We start from the raw sequence: 15,031 nt of genomic DNA, 5'->3' as shown, positions 1-15,031 counted from the left end.
AACATACTATAACATGTCACAACTCTGAACATGTATCAAGAGTATACCATGACATAAAAAATGAAAGCATAAACCACACCTTTACCAAGAACCCCATAAGTCCTCAAGATGCAACCATCTCCACACACTATGAAGATAACCAAGAACCCCATGAGTCATCAAGATCTAACCATCTTCACACACCATGAAGATAACAAGTGCACCATACAAATGTCAAAAATGCTTCTGTAGCAACAAGATCTAAGACAAACCTCCAACATTTGCAAACACCCAATAAATATATCAACACCAAAAAACTCCACTTAACCATTGTACCAAGTCATCCATGGCATCATATAAATCCATCGCCTACATGAAGATCATCCAAGCTACACCCACACAACCAAAGTATTAGTACCAAGTGAAACCAAGATCTCCAAATCAAGAAGATACAAGCCAAATCAAAAATTAATCCTACACTATCACCTCATCATTTTCACAAGCTCACACTAAACTGTGTATCCAATCTTTCCATGACATCATTATGAAAAAACCATCATCTAACAATGGGAATCAACCAAGGTATCAAACCATCAAAGAACTCAAAGTGTACATTGTAAGCTCCTTAAAAGAAACCAAATAACCATGATCCTCAACCAAGAAGATATATCACCATAACCAAATTAGGAATTGAAACTAATGAACATCAAGGATGTACCTGTATATCCAATCATGTCATTTCAAAAATCCATGGCACCATGATCACATCCATAAATTGAGCAACTAACTCTCAAATTTTCCAACCTATCAACATAAAATATTCACCACAATCCTCCACCATGACTATACCTAGTAACAACATCTCATCCATTCTACATAAAGAAAAATCAGCAAATCATGTGACTTAGGGCATAGACAACCCAAATCAAAGCCACCAATCTGAATATGCACCAATATTAAAAGATTAATGAGCAAAGACAACTCATAACCAAGCCATAAATGCAACTTGTAAGTATAGATCGCTTATAACACTACACAACTTGTAGACCCAATAAGTCATCATACATATCCAAACTATGTGTCGATAACCATATCATCATGAGACCAATCTGAAATATGAATTGAGTATACAATGACATCAAATCCAAATCTCCAAACATATAATTTCATAAACTCACAATGTTACTATAGTCAATATATATCATAAGTTATTCAAATCAATATAACACCAAATAAACCATGTCAAACCTACACCAAATCTGAACCAATATGTAGAGCTCTCCAAGAGGTTTCCATTGACTACTTGAAGTCCAAAATCTGACTCTATATGCCCAAGTTATGTCCTAATTTGTGCTCAAAATAAATAACATCTAATTTTTGGGCTCTTAAAACCTAACAAAATGTCAAAATCATAGAACTAAACCTACACCAAGTTGTAGTACTCTAAATTATCTTTCCAATGCCTATAAGAAACCTGAAATCCAATATCTTGAGAGAAAGTTATGGTCATTTTACTAAGATAGTCTTTTTACCATTTTCATTGTGATATTTTTTTTGTGACGAAAGTTTTGACCGGATTAAATTTGATGGCCATCATGGGCTAAAACTAAAAAACTCTTTCATTTCCTCTAAACATGGCCAAACTAGGGCATATTATGTATCAAAATTTATGGAAACATCAACCCGATCCAATGGCAAGGCTTGTTTTTACCTAGGAGGTCATTTTTGCAAGTTCCCCCTAAAACCCTCATTTAAATGAAACATCCAAAAAATCCATTTGACCAATAATTTCACATGCCCAAATTATTTCAAACATCCCATCATAATAAAAAATCTAGAACGCTCAGATTTGTAATAAAAACTCATAGATCTTGCCCTTTCTTTTATCCTCTCATGCATTCCCATGGATTCAACCTAGGGTTACAATAATAAAACCATAGCTCTGGTACCACTTGTAAGGAGACTTTCAAGAAAGATTATAATAATATCCACATAATTCATAATAAATCTAAAATAAATATGCAATTGAAATCCACATGCAAGAGAATAGGCAATATACCCACAAAAAATTTGACACAAGATATACCCTTGGATACCCTCATCGAGGGAAAAACCCAGCCTCCAAAAGCATCCATCACCATGTAATATTCAACAAAAACACCATTTCCATACAACCATGGAATCCTTCAATGTCATAGCCACAACCAAGCAATCCATCTGAACAAGCATGAATCCACACATCCTGTGCCATGCTTCCAACCTTCACAAACAGTCTCTTGGCTAATTTGTCAAGCCTTGTCCTGCTCGACTCTTTCTCTTTTTTCCTTTTTCTTATGCATAAAATAGCTACCCTTATGGTTGCTTATATATTAGCAAGTCCTACAAAACCACCAAGTGGTATTACATAAGCAATGTGCAAAAACCATGTGCTACCTAACCCATTTACCCCACATTTAATATTGGAAATTTAATTATTTTCCTCAATATTAAATAATTGCATGAAATATTATCACCATGTTACAATAAATCTCATCAAGTATATGCCATGGGAATCTTTACGTGTTGCACGTCCATCTAGGTGCAACATTACATAATAAAATAAAATAATACAATATAACAATATTATGCAATGTGTGCAACACCCATTATCTCAACACTCTAGTTTCTCTGTCTAATCTCCTTTCAGACTTTTCCTTCTTTCAATCCACACTTAGCTTGTTAGCTACTTAACTTTCACTTTCATTCACTCTCTTCTCTCTTCTTGATCCTAGGGTAGGAACCCTTCTTAAATAGATATTCATCAAAAGTTCTAGATTAGGATCAACGATTCACATTTCATCTTTTTTGTCATTTTCTGATTGATTAATATGCTTTTTTTGGGATTAATTCCTTCTAAAAAAATATGTAATCTCCTCCTAAATATCTCCACAATCTTTAAATGTCATGCAGAAGCTGGCTAAAATGATTTACATAAGTGTTTGTGTAATTACAAACTCATATGTCAAAATTGGTTTACTCGACACTTGAATGTTTAGATGCTCGGTCATAAATAACATTCACATTGTCACTCAACATTTACTAACTCAGTCAGCATTAACTAACTTTCCAAATGCTCAGTTTCTTATATACTACTTGACATGTATGTTGACTCGGTGTCTACTGGGGCACATGACAACCTCTAACTTGCTTTGCTTATGACAAATTGTAGACAAGTCCTTTGTAGCTCGACCTTCTCTAGATGGCTCGATCATAATGATGGTCATCCAATGTATCCTTGGAAATGACTAAGTATTAGACACTAATAGGAAAATTGGGCTTAGAGATCAACAATCTCCCTCTTTGACATTAGTAGAAAAAACATTTTGTCATGACTTAGCTTTCCATGCAAAAATAATGCTCCCCCTAAGACTGTAACGCGATCTTCAAAACTTAATCTCTATAGTACAATATATACATATCTGTAAACTCTAATGTTGTTATTCATCTGATAATGTTGTCTCTAATCTCTATCATCTTCCCCTTTATTCAAATATTTCCTCCTTGTATGTCACAAATATGTTCCCCCTTTCTCTTATGTCATGTAGGTATTTCCCCTTTACTTTTGTCACTTATGGCTTGGAGTGTACAGGGTCTAACTTGTATTTATCCAAAAAATGTTTGATGACTAGACAAAATTTCTTCAAGTCCTTTATTCCATATGTCTCTTGCTGATTCCAAGACTTCAATATGTATGTCTAGCTACGTAGCTAGATCAATTAATCTTTGTGGAGTTGAAATATGTGTATCTTTCTTTGTTAAATTATGAGCTATAGATAATTCCCTCTGAATTATCTCCAAATGTGGTAGTAGCATGATTTGAATAGAAATCAATTTGTTCCTTATGTCACTATCTCTAGCCATTAACTTGGATAACCTCTATTGATAAAATGTCAACTTATTATATGAAGGTGAGCTTGAACTTGTGTTCTTTTCCAATGAATGTGTACATGCCTTTGTATCTACCCGAATCACATCAATTGATCATTTATTCTTCAATGTGAAGAACTCAACATCACAAAGTTTCATTTACAAAAAATGAATGATTTTCAAAAATCCTTCCAACTAAGTGGTAAGGTTAAAAAGTTCAACCTGTCTAATTACAAGTTCTATTGAAACTTTCTACAAAACTTTCTACTCAAACTTCTTCTGAAACCATCTCATCAATTTATCATTGGTCTCTATATCCTCAATTTGAACTTTATTAGCTATATACACTAATTGATCCAAAATTGGATGTTGCATATTAACATTATAAATCTTTGATGCATTAACAAAAATATACTTTATACTATGCAATACCTACTTCTTTTTCAACTATATACACTAATTGATCCAAAATTGGATGTTGTATATTAACATCAAAAATCTCAAATGCATTAACAAAAATATCATTTATACTATGCAATACCTACTTTTTGTGTTCTCTCTTCAATTGTTCTTGCTTTTTCTTATGACATAGAAAGGTTTGCAATTCTTCCATTTGTTCCAATGTCATATTATTCAACTCATACATAGGTAATGTGATGACTTCATCTAAACTCATTGTTTCTTCTAATGTATCATCTGTATGTGCCATAATCTAAGATCAAGGGGTTCTATCACTAGGTAGTGATATCTACAATTGTTTCCCCTTTGTACTCGTTCCAGGTGATTTCTCCTTTTGAGTAGATTTAACCTATTGTACAGGTGTAATATTTAAGGTCTCTATAGGTATGACACTCGACAACTAAATAATATCTTGAATAGTCTCTTGTTATTTGGTTTTCTCTTTCTCTATCATCTATTTCTATACTTCTACCTTACTTTTATCTGATTTGACATCTGTGACATGGATGAATAATAGAAACATAATTATTGCCTTGCCCTGTTGCTTGGCACTCATGTCAAAAACTGCTGGAATTGATGTAACATTGAAACCTTCAGTACTTGCACTCCCAATCCTTAGATAATCATATACTTGTAGTAACACTAGAGTGGTTCATGGTAGGGAGGGATTTGATGCATCTGGTGTAGCATTTTTCAGATCTTCCTCAATCAATACATTTTGATTCTATGAGGATGAATCAAGAATGTTGTTAATTGTGACAAGATCTTGTTGTTCACACCCTTCTACCAACTGTCTTATTTCCTCTACAAGTTTAGCAACTTCTTCTATATTATCCTCCTCTTCCTGTACTTCTTCATTTCTCTCTTCTTCTTCCTCATCTTTATCAATCAATGGAAAAAGCAATCCAAATTTTTCCTTCCATATAAGAATTCTTTCTTGCTCAATTTCATGAGCTTTATTTATCAATATTTTATAAGCCCTCTCTGTAGACATGAATTTCTTCACAAAATCTTTTAGGGCTATAAACATATGTATATTTCCCAAATCTTGCACTATCTAAGCTAAAGTGGTCTCCCTAATATGTCATTCAATAGATAATGCCCACTTCCACTTAGCACCAACTTTATTATATAATTTTCAATAATGCCTTGACCTAACTCTATAGATGTTTATTTCAACTGTATCATCATATCAATCATAGCTTTTTCAAGCTTCTCTTGGTCTTATTTATTTAAAGAATCAAAATTAATGTCTTTAAATCCTACCAAACTTACCAATTCACTAATCTCTTGACATACCTTATCCATAATCATTGGAGGTGGTGTGGGTATAATTATAAGTATACTCAGATCATCAAACTCTATTTCTCCATTATCTTCCTCCTCATTTTTCATAATCAATTTTTTCCTCAGTATTTTAGGTATATTTTTCTTTGGTGGTTTGGTTGGCTTCCTCTTTGTTAGACTACCTTTCCATTTTTATGTTGGGGAATGAGCTACCTTTGACCTTGTAATTACTTTCTATTTTGGCTCTCGCTTAGGTACTATAACATCCTTCTTTTTACCTTTCTTAAGATCCTCTTTAACTTTTGGATCGATAATCACTATTTTCTTCAACTTTGTTGCCTTGGGCTTGACAACATTTAGCTCTTTTATCTTTACATGACTCAGCTTCAACTTCATCTCTAGATTTCTCATCCTCAACTTTTTTCTCAGTATCTAAAGTTGACCTTAGTCAATTTTTCTCTCAAGATCCTTCTTTCTTGGGAATTTTTGTCTCTAATGTTATTATGCTCTTGGATGTGTCATATGTACTAAATGGTTTGATAATTGTATCAATATCTTTAGATAGTAGCACAATCACTACTATTGTCACTTCATCAACATTTATTTCATATTGCATTAGCCTCAGCCATGCAATCCTTGGTATTACTACTTGTGCATATATAAAATTGGTGTCTACCATAAGGCATATATCATCAAATTAGTTATCTAAAATCAATTTTGGTATCCTCATTAGGTTCGTCGTCTTGTTCTTAAATTCTTTGATAAAGTTTTCCATTACTGCCTCAAAATTTTCTCCTAATTGACTTATCAAGTCACTTATCTTTTCTATGGTTGATCTGCTCCTATCCTATGCTATGGTACCAATGGTGGGAAATTAATTCTGTACATATAAAAATAAGTAGACAAGTAGGGAACTAAACTTACATGATGTATTCTTGACTTTCCTTATGGTTCCAATATTTTCTCACAATTATTGCAGTTGTAGCTCAGCAAGATCATAATGATGATCTTTCATCACAATTTTGTATCCCAAGTCCACTATAATGCAAGGCACACTATTTAGTTAGCTCAACTAATAGAAATTGTGTGAAACCACTTTGTCTTTATTTATTGCTTGATAACATCCTTTGTAATGCTTCTTATTGACTTAGGTCTCTCCAAAGTATGATAACTAGTAACTCAGTGTATGATGGCCTCGTTGATCTTAATTGGTCCACCTTCTAACCATATCTTCATGTCATGTCTATGACTCAACACAATCTTTATCCATTTTATTTTGAAAACCTTTGGAAATGCTAGGGCAAAATTTAGCCCTTTCTCAAAAAATAATCTTGTGCTCAACCTTCAACACTCCATTATCACACAATTTATCATATGTTGGATGAAGTTTGTAATCTCCAATTTCTCCCACTTTACACATACAACATGATCTTACATCATGAACCACCAATACCATTGGTGTAATTGACGATAAGGCACAAAATTCATCACCATTCAATGCAATATTTAGATGTTCTTTAAAATTTGGTGGAGGACACTAATCATTCCTCACAATCTGTGCATTGCTCTCTTTCAGCGTTTCTTTCCCATATACAGACATAGATGATACCATCTCTAAACTAGGGTTCAAAAAAATTTACTTTAATAACTTTGAAAACAACTTACTCAACAATGAAAACTTAACTTATAGTGATCCTTCAATTTTCCAATGACACGCTATGATTTTCTTGTTGTATCACTAAAATCGCCTTTGAATCACTTGAGCTCTGAAAATCACTTGCTAAAATGAAAATGAATGTCAAAATTTGATATATACCTTTAATTTTTCCATTTAGGTCTACAATAAATGAATTTATACTCAGGTAGGTGTACAATAGTTGTCTTGGCCTTTACAAGTTGTTTTCTCACCTCTTTTCATTCAAATACTCGGTCACTATCACCTTGCTCGGTCAATACCAATTTGTTCGACCAATACATCAGCTTGGTTGATGTAAGCTCTTGGTCTATATTGTAATCCTTAGTCAATATAGACTGTATTACTAATGCTCAACATTGATAGTAAAACATATTCTATTATCCTTTACTCTTCTTAGATTTGTCCTAATGCATGTTGATTCATGTTGGTATGGACTTTTAACTATTTTTCTTGTTAGGAATTGGTGTATGATATTACATTTTAGTATATATTCCCTTACATGCCTTCTTTACTTAGTTAGATGTGATGTGATCACCTAATCCATTGGATTGGGTAATCTTAGCTTTTCTTTATGTGCTACTTCTAATTCTACTATTTATTTTCATGTTTTGTTCATCTCAACTTTGCCTTTTCCTTTATTTCTTTCACTATAGGGGGTTGGTGCTTAGGTCCTACAATTCTTACTAACATGTCCAACCTTAAGAGAACTAAAATAAACTAAGTTTCCATTTAACCATTTCTTATAGTTATCTTTGAAATGTGTCTTAATGCAATTCTTTGGAATATGCCCATACTCTCCACAATAATGAAAATTATACCATGTGTTGTAATCCCAATTGTAAGAATTACCTTGCTTAGGTGCATGTGTTTTCTTTTTAGATGTCCTATTAGATTTTTCATTGGATCTACATTCATGAGCTCTATGTCCATATTTCTGACAGTTATAACAATGTCCTTCAAATCTTGGTATACTAGGTGCATCACTTTTCTTTTTCCTACATTCATGTGCTTGTTGTCCTTGCTTCTTACAATTAAAATAGTTACCAATAAACTTAGGTTTAGGATTTCGCATACCATTTTTTCTTTTAAATATGTTAGTAGTGTGTGTCCAAGTTTACCAAAATGATGAAAAATAGGCTTGTCTTTGGATTTTGCATTTCTTTGATTATTCTCTTTCCTTAGTAGATGAAGAATGCTTGACATGTCCTAGACCAAAAGTATCACTTGATGACCTTGGTGATCTCATTGATTCTTCAAAGTATCTAATAGCTTCATTTGATTTGTTCATTCTTTCTAGAAGTTATTTCTTAGATCTCAACCCATTCCTTAGTTGGTCACTTTGTAATTTCAAATTTGTAATCTCCATGTCCTTTCTATTCAACTATTGATTTGCAAGTAATAACTAGTTCATCATATACAATTGATTTTTTGTAAGCTTCTACACATCAAGTGATCTTTCCTCAAGTTGGTAGTAATTTTTATTTTGTCTTCTTCAACCATGACTCTATCTTCTTAAACTTTCTGCTTTTGTCTAATTACTTCACATAGTCGTACTAATTGAATTTTTTGTTCTCCTTTGAGTTCTTTGACTTCTTTGTTTAGAATGTTGTTCTTATCTAGTAAGTATATTATTTTTGCATCACTTTCATTAGTATTTCTGCTACTAAGAAATCCTCTAACATCAACTTCCTTGTATAGTGTGTCATTCTATTGAATGGCCAAGTCATTCCTTTTCTTTAAGGATTTCCTTAACTCATCTTTTCATTCTTCAAGTTGTTGCGATATGATCTAGATTTCAATCATCTAATTCTCAATGTTTTTTCCCATTTTGTATTCCTCCATTTCAAGATCTTGTGCTCTCAATCTATTAGACTTCATTCAAGAGAACTCATATCTAATACCAATTGTTGGAAATAATAATGGGAAATAACATATTGAGAGGGGGGATGAATCAAGATCTATAAAACTTTTTCTCTAATAAAACAATTAACTGTATTCACACCTAATCCATCTCATATCTTAAATATCATGTCATATAAACATAAACTTCTAATTCTTAAATGAAATCTATATAAGCATAACATTCATGAAAATATTAACACATAACACAATAATTTTGGTTACATAGAAACACTTCAAGTTGAAGGTAAAACTGGGGTGGGGATGAAACCCACAAATCTTTACTACTACAACAAAAAAGTTTGTTTATTGGGGCTATAATTTGATCATGTTTGATGATCTACCCTATGAGGGGTCTGCTCTATTAAAAACATTTAAGACTATTAGGTCTTACCCTATTAAAGGATTTATAAAGGATTTAAGACTTACAATAAAGTATGGACTCTATTATGAGATTTGAAATATGTCACTTAGAACCACTCTATTTAGAGATTTTTCCTAACTCAATCTATTAAAACTAATTTAGTACCTAATCCTTTAGTTTCTCTAAAATCTTATGATGGATCTCCTCTCTTTAAAATCTCAATCTGATCTCCTTATCTAATATCTCTATTATGTCCTTCACTATTCTGGTTGCTCTATCTAATCTCCTTTCAAAATTAGCCCTCCTTCACTCTGCACTTACATTGTTAGCTCCTTCATGCTCACTTTCATTCACCATCTTCTTTCTTCTTGATCCTAGGGTAGGAACCCTTTTTAAATAGATAATCATCAAAATTTATAGATTAGGATCAATGATCCACATTTCATCATTTTTGTCATTTTCCCTTCTAATTTTTTTATTGGTTAATCTTCTTTTCTTTGGATTAATGCATTTTGAAAAAATGTGTAATCTCCTCCTTAAATATCTCTACGAGCTTTAAATTTCATGTAGAAGTTGGCTACAAATATTTAAATAAGTGTTTGTGCAATTAAAAACTCATATGTCAAAACTGGCTTACTTGACACTTGAATGTTCTAACACTCAATCATAACTAACATTCATGTTGTCACTCAACTTCTATATATTCAATATGTACTAACTCACTCAGCATTAAATAACTTTCCAAATGCTCGATCTTTTTGTGGTCTCACAACACACCCTATTTCTCCTAGAAATGGGGACCCCCTAGTAATTTTTTTTGTCTCCCAAACCCCTAGTCCAGGGCCTAAGTAACTTTTGGACTCCCCTAAAGGCCTATATCAATCCTCAATCTCTAATTAAGGAAGTCTAGAGAGTGAGTTTGAGAAAATTAAATTTTTTATGGTTTTCATCTGCTAAAGTGCACACTAGTGCACATGCACACCTACTCAAGGTGCATAGGTGTGCTCAGTGTGCAAGTGCACACTCATCTCCTTTTAGATATGTGCACACCTCCAGAGTACCCTTGGAGATGTGCACATGCATGCAGGGTGCGCACTTGTGAAGGTGTGCACCCTTAGAGATGCACACTAAGGAGGGCTCAAGGTCTATATAAGACCCCAAACCCCCCTTCTTCACTTCACTTTTCTCTTTGAAGCCAGTCATGCACCTCATCACTCTCTGACATGTGCTCCCAAATCTCTTCTGCTCCTAACCTACTAACACAAACCCTCACCCTCTGATGTGTGCTCCTAAATCTCCTCTACTCCCAACCTACTAACACAAACTAAGGTTAGATGACACCAAAAAGATGTGCACATATGCACACCTTTTCACAAACCTAAAAAAAGAAAAAAACCTATTAAACTCAACCTAAGACACTAAGAAGGTGCGTAAATGTGTCCTTCTACAACACAACTAATGCAACACCTAAGTCAATGCAAAGGTGTGCACCTCCTCAAGGTGTGCATGTGCTCACCATTTTTAAAGCTAAGTTCCTCTTAGATTGCACTTGCACAATGCATGTGTGCACCTTACCGAATTCGCACATGCGCAGGTATGCAACTGCACACAAGAGGCTAACTAGGGGCCAAATTAGTACACTAGCACACATGTTAAGGTGTGCTAGATGCACTAAAGTACATATCAAGGAATTTGGGGGGATTGACTAGTTTTGATAGCTTTCTACTTGATTTTTGCTAGGTTTTGATTTGTTTGGGGTCAATTAGGGTTTTTTAAGGACAAATCTTAGCTTTTCAAACTAATATCTCCTTTCTTGTGTAGATAATATGGCATCATCATCCTCTTCAATGGGAAAAAAGATAGCTCCAAAACCTATTGTATTCAAGTGCCAAGGTGCACCAAGGAAATCCTGGTTTCAAGATAGGCATGTTGATATCAAAGATACAGAGCTCAGGCATATAGACTAGAATGCATTCCTTACCATCTACAATGGTGTTAGCTATTATCAGATTAGGTCTAGTTAACACAGCATCACATCCTACATTTGTTCAATCCTTGAAACTTATAATGACTCTTGCAAAGAACTATGTGACCAAAGAGAAGGTCATCAAGAGTATCACAAGGGAGATAATCTTGGACCTCCCACCAAGAAACATTGAGAAGATATTTCATCTTCCCATAGCTGATCAATATTTAAAAATAACCTATGATAGAGTATAGAGATGGTATCGGGAGAATGAAAAGGAAGCTAAAGAGACAATTCAATCATCCTTCTTGATTGATAGAACACTAGTGGGTTGAGAGTCAGCAAAGTGGACATGACCAAGGGTTATATGAAAGATGACATTGGATATTCCATTGTTCTCTTGAGCAGGGTCATGGAACTACTAGCAGTAGGACACCTCCAAACCTGGATGGTCCACTTTCTAGAAACCATTAGGATGACAAACATGCCAATAGATTGGGCTACTATCCTTGGTGACAATTTGCATGATAAGCTCATAGCCATGAGAGTCAATCCAAGAATTCACACGACATCATACATGGTGTACTTATTGGTAGTAAGGACCACAAACTACCCAAAACTTTATAGAAAGGGAAGCATGTAGGATGCTAATGCCTAGCCTTATGTGGTGTACCCTCAATTAGTGAAGAAGAAACTCACAAAGTAGAGTATAGAATATAGGGTGGTGAATGACATCTTCATATTTGTAGTCATTAGATTCATGGAAGCTAATTATGTTAAAGGGATATTAGTAGAAGCAGTAGCCAAGATCACAGAGATTGGCGCATACTACATCCAGTTCAAAACATTCACCTACTTATGAGTAGTTGGTAAGTTAGAAAACCCTAATAAGCTCCCAAGATATCCATAAGATAGGCTTATCTTTCTAGAGATTGCATGCCAACTCATGTTTGCATATGATAGAGTGAGAAGACAACACAAAAAGACATGTGTATGGCCTATCACAGTCGATTCTTTTGAGGTCAAGAAAAAGTAGGATATTGTGACTTTTCATTTTGAGTGGGATCAATATCCCTTGGAAGAATACAACTCCCCTTGCCCCTTCTTCAACAACATACAAATGGTACAGAACCTGGCAGGGAAGTAATTTGTACATGAGGATGCACTAGAGGACTATTGGATGAATGCAGTAGATGACGATGATATCTAAATAAGGGAATATTGTAAGATGACTCTATATCTGGTAGAGAAGGTGCCCAAAATAAAGATCTCGGTAAATGCTATGGAGAAGGATATAGAAAATATCTTGGATCCTCTATATGATAGGGACAGGATCTATGATAGGCTTATAATGAATGCAAAGGTTGGAAGAGATAAAAATTTAGACATCAATCATCGAGTTAGACATATAGTCTAGTTAAAAAAGGAATGGATCAATAAGCCATTTAGAATGGATCTAGTTCCTCAAGCTATCCCCCTACAAGCCACGGTGTGACCAATCAAAGGAAAAGGCAAGTTAGTTACAGTGTCAACCTTCCCTATGTAATCCCTAGTAAGGCCAAAAATGGTACATCAACATTAGAAGGAGATTGAGTACTTTAGGGAAAATAAGGGAAAGAACAAAAGGAAAATAGTGCCTACAAAGGAAAAGGAGTAAACCTCCCAAGTAGCTCAATAGGAATAAGAGCCACAAGCTAAATGTGAAGCTCAAGAGCTCAAACAAGACCCACATGTGCTTTCCCAGCTAGAAAAAGTACAAGATGAATAGGAAGAGAAAGGATAGCTAGAAGAGTAGAAGAGTAGAGGGTGCCACCAATAGCTACACAAGAGGAAGAAGCCTCCCCCTCTTCTCCCAAAATGGAAAGAATTGAATAACCAGTGGCGGGAATAAGGAGGAGAAGGTTAAAGAAGAAAACTATTTTTTCTCCTCAAGTTTCTAAAATAATCACAGAAGCAAAGTTGGAAGAAGAAGAAGGGGAACACATTGACTATGTCCCCTTGAGCCAAAGGACTCATGCACCTAGGGCAAAAAAAGAGGAAAGAAGAAGAATTTTAACAGTGACACCTCCATCTTCTTTAAAAGTACCTATCCATGTTTCAACATCAAAAATATGAGAAGCAATAATAGATAGTTGATATGGAGGGTCAAGGAACTAATGTCTTCGACCTCTCTGATTTTCATTTTATGCCAGTAGGTACTGATATGGTGGGAGAGAAGATAAGAGATACTCCTAAGAGTGAATCCTTCAAAGAGGGCTAGAGTCAATTGCCACCTCTACCACAAGGGCCTCTAGGCATTCCATCATGACCATCTTAGGAATTAACATTCTTGGATAAAGGATCACTAACTCCACTTCCTTAAGCTACAAGAATAGAAGAACAAGTGATGGAGGAAGCCAAGCCCTAATAGTTGCATGTCGAAGAAGTATCAGAGGAAGGGAAAATAGTTGAAGAACCTCAACAAACTCCTCATGATACAAAGACTCCAACTATTGATCTTTCTAAGCGAGAAAAGACTCTAGAGAGGACTGATAGGGGAAAGGGGCCTGTAGTAGAAACTCCCTCTTCAGTCAAGTGCATGTCTCCAATGGACACTACACCGACATGGTTGAAGAGGGAGGTCATGTTTCAATAGAAGAGATAGTTGGATTTAACTACTGAGGATGGAATGAGAGAGTTGGTCAAAGCCATCAAGAAGCCTAAGCCACCTACAAGTGATGCATGAACACTGGCCTTCATAATGAAGAACCAAGATTAGGACTTGCTTGCACACATAACTATTCCTCCTCCACATGCTGACACCAAATAACTAACTTCTAAGGAATATCAAATAAGGGAGTTCATGTTGGGTAGACCCATGATAGACATTGCAAAAGTGATGATCACTATGGGGATGAAAGAGGTGTTCAAACATATGGACCGAGATGAGTCTAAATTGATAGAACTATAAAAATAAAATGAGCTTTTAAAAGGTTGTATGCATGAGGTTATGGGCCCTATTGACCTGGATAGTCTAGAGATTTCTCTTGCTGAGGCATTAGAGAGGAAAGGCACTAGGATAGTAAAATTGGATCCATTTTTGGATGCATGTCAGCTTTGGCATGACAATTTTGAAGAGAAAGAACTGAGTAAATAATACAAGATAATTTGAACTTGTTGTACCATTTTCAAACGAGTGCAGACAAACTAGTATCTATAGTGAACCAGGATTTTGGATTAATGGATGAGGTACATACCTGAGCTAATGACCTATAGGCATTGAAATCAATAAAATGTCAAAGGTATCATACAATTATGGAGGTATACATGGCTAAAGAGCTAGACAAGCTCAATGATTCGATCAAAAACATATCTATCCACAATAAAGTAATGGAAGGGCTACACATGGAGATCTTAGACCTCAAAGACCAAACTCAATAGAAATTTTTGGAAGCAAAAAGGTACTACAATGCCACTTGCCTTGAGATTTTTGAAG

The sequence above is a fragment of the Cupressus sempervirens genome, chromosome 8 (genome assembly GCF_028749045.1).
Source record: "Cupressus sempervirens isolate cs-2001-9-10 chromosome 8, ASM2874904v1, whole genome shotgun sequence".
NCBI classification, from domain to species: Eukaryota; Viridiplantae; Streptophyta; class Pinopsida; order Cupressales; family Cupressaceae; genus Cupressus; species Cupressus sempervirens.
The sequence above is the reverse complement of the archived record's forward strand: the minus strand, read 5'-3'. Positions refer to the sequence as shown.